Raw genomic sequence first — 2383 nt, forward strand, 5'->3', positions numbered from 1 at the left:
GGCTGTGCAGACACCACGGCTGGGGAGCACATCAATAGTATCACAGGTCAATTAGGGAGCATCAGACCCTGGAGTGAGGTGATCACGGGGCAAGTTCCCTCTCTGACTAGACAGCACTGCTCTGCATTGCTCCCCAAGCACCAGTGTGGTTTGGTTCTGGCTGCTCTCCTGTACCCCTGATAGACATCTTCCATAGGCATTTCAGTTGGGGAGGCAGGCGGGTTACTGCACGCTTCTCCCTGAAGTGCATTCTACATGAGGAGTCCCTGTGCAAATCGCTGCTAGGCTCCCTTTTTAAATTTGAGCAGTCAGGCAGCCGGAGCCCTTAGAAGGTGTGTCGTCTGTCAGAGCTTACACGTGTGTTGGTTGGAGTGTGAGGGGCAGGGGGGTAAATGGCGGAGAAACCCGGAGGCAAGTTTTTCATCCCAGGTCCATCCATCATGTCAGGAGCCGAGGGGATGCCTGGAGAAATGGGTAAAGTGAGACCCGGTAGGAAATCTGAAATCTTGCTTCCACCAGGGTGTGAAGGGCAAAGGTGGTTCTGGGCAAGAGGCAAGGAGAAACCTTGGAGGTGATGTCTCATCCTGGATCCAGGCAGCATGTCAGGGAGAGGGGATGTATGGGGGAAAAGCAAGGATAGACCTAGATGAGATTTTCCCATCCTAGCTTGAGCCAGCCTCAGAGGCACATGGGGTGCCCGGGGTAAAGGGACTGGTGAAACTCGGAGGTTATATCTTCATCGAAGCTTCAGCCAGTATATGAGGAACAGAGCATGTGCCAGGGATCAGGGTTGCATGTCAGCCGGCTGAAGTTCTGAGCATTTTCTCTAGGCTGGTGTCATGTGAGTGCTTCCTCCAAACCAGTTTCCGATGTACGCTTCCTCCAGTCACAATTTCAGCGATCAGTTCCTGTGGTACCAGGTTTTCAGATCACCAGGTGATTGGGAAGCGTGAGTCTGTCAGGAGAGCCAGGGGCCAGCTCGTCCCCACAGAAGGCAGCCAGCGTTCATGAGTTCCGGGGAGCCACAGTGTCTCATGCAAGCCGGGGGCCAGAGCCGCCATCATGCCTTTCACATCCTGTGCTGCCCTATGTTTTGAGGAAAGTTCGTAAACCTCTGTATCTGTCCCGCAGGTACTGAGGCTTCGTAGAGAAGGTGGGACATGCTTCTGTACCATCTTGACCTCCGTATCTCCCCCAGGAAGCGTGGACNTATAAACTGGTAATACCGTCCGGATGTTAAACATTAAAATATATATAAAACATAAACAAGTATAGACCTTAGAGACTAAATATATAAACAGAACCACTAACAATTTTAGAAACGACCTAAGATCTTATAGTTGTCCTTATAACATTAGGAGGCTGTAATAAGGAGTAGGGTGGCTTGCCGCCTGGGTTTAAAAGTGCGTTTTTTTTTCTTCAGTTACCTCAGCCTCAAGCGGAGGCTGCAGCAGCTTTTTGTTTACTTATGAGGTTATCTGTAAGACCCTGAAAGTCACTGAGAGTTAGAAAAACCTTTTAAGACTTTTGTCAAGTTCCTGAATGTAGTGCTGGTGTACAAAACAATTTTAAATATATGACTTAGGGGCCTCACAGAAGGTATAGATACAGACCTCCCAATCAGGTTGGTGTCTAAGACAAATAGAAAAGGAAAAGAAAAAGAAAAAGAGAAAAGACAGACTGGAGGCAAATAAAACAAATAAGTTATATAAACAGAGTACTTACAGAACCAAATCCTGAAATAAGGAGCCGAGGCTCGGGGGAGAAGGTTTAGGCTGAGTGGATAGCAGCGCGTAGGAAGAGGCAGCCCGATCATCAGTGATGTCCGAGGAGGGAGTTTAATCTGAAGGAGGAGATGGCTTAGAGTGGGCTGGGGGAATTTGGAAATTGTTGTAGGTTGGCAGTAGGGGCTGAAGCTCGAAGAGTGGAAAAGGCCTTGGATACACGGAATTTCTGTCCAGTTTTTTGTTGTGCTGACAGAAGTCATCTAAATCTCCGAGAGTGGTGTAATTAAGGTCCCATTTTTGTGCCATTGAGAGTCATATTATCTAGTTAATATTGAGGCCAAGCCATGTTACAGTAGAAAATAAGTTGTTTGGGTCGGATCTTGCCCTTGAGCCTGAGGGTCTGTAATTTGCGGCGGAGACACCGACAACCCAGGGGCGTAGATTTGTCAGGCACCGAATGTGAGGTCCTATGGTTCGAAGAGATGGACGGAGAAGGGTGAGGAGAGAGTCTCCTATTAGGAGGAGAACAGGGGATGTGGCATCCCCCAATCCCGGTGTTCCTCCTCCTTGGATACGGATACTGAGATCACTCCTCAGAATGAGCGTCCTCAGACTGGGAGGATCTGGGCCCCCAGGTCCTGGAGGAACTTTCTGGC

General features: G+C 49.1%; 1 long non-coding RNA gene across 1 annotated transcript in view; it reads left to right on the forward strand.

The window, feature by feature from the left end:
• LOC109381389 (uncharacterized) overlaps positions 1 to 1209 on the forward strand; it is a 6366-nt gene extending 5157 nt beyond the window's left edge. Inside the window, exon 2 of the long non-coding RNA XR_002123717.1 lies at positions 1132 to 1209. This is a non-coding gene — a long non-coding RNA (uncharacterized LOC109381389). The remainder of the gene's footprint in view (positions 1 to 1131) is intronic.
• The last annotated feature ends 1174 nt before the right edge of the window (positions 1210 to 2383 follow it).

The sequence above is a fragment of the Hipposideros armiger genome, unplaced genomic scaffold, assembly GCF_001890085.2.
Source record: "Hipposideros armiger isolate ML-2016 unplaced genomic scaffold, ASM189008v1 scaffold_48, whole genome shotgun sequence".
Classification (NCBI taxonomy): Eukaryota; Metazoa; Chordata; class Mammalia; order Chiroptera; family Hipposideridae; genus Hipposideros; species Hipposideros armiger.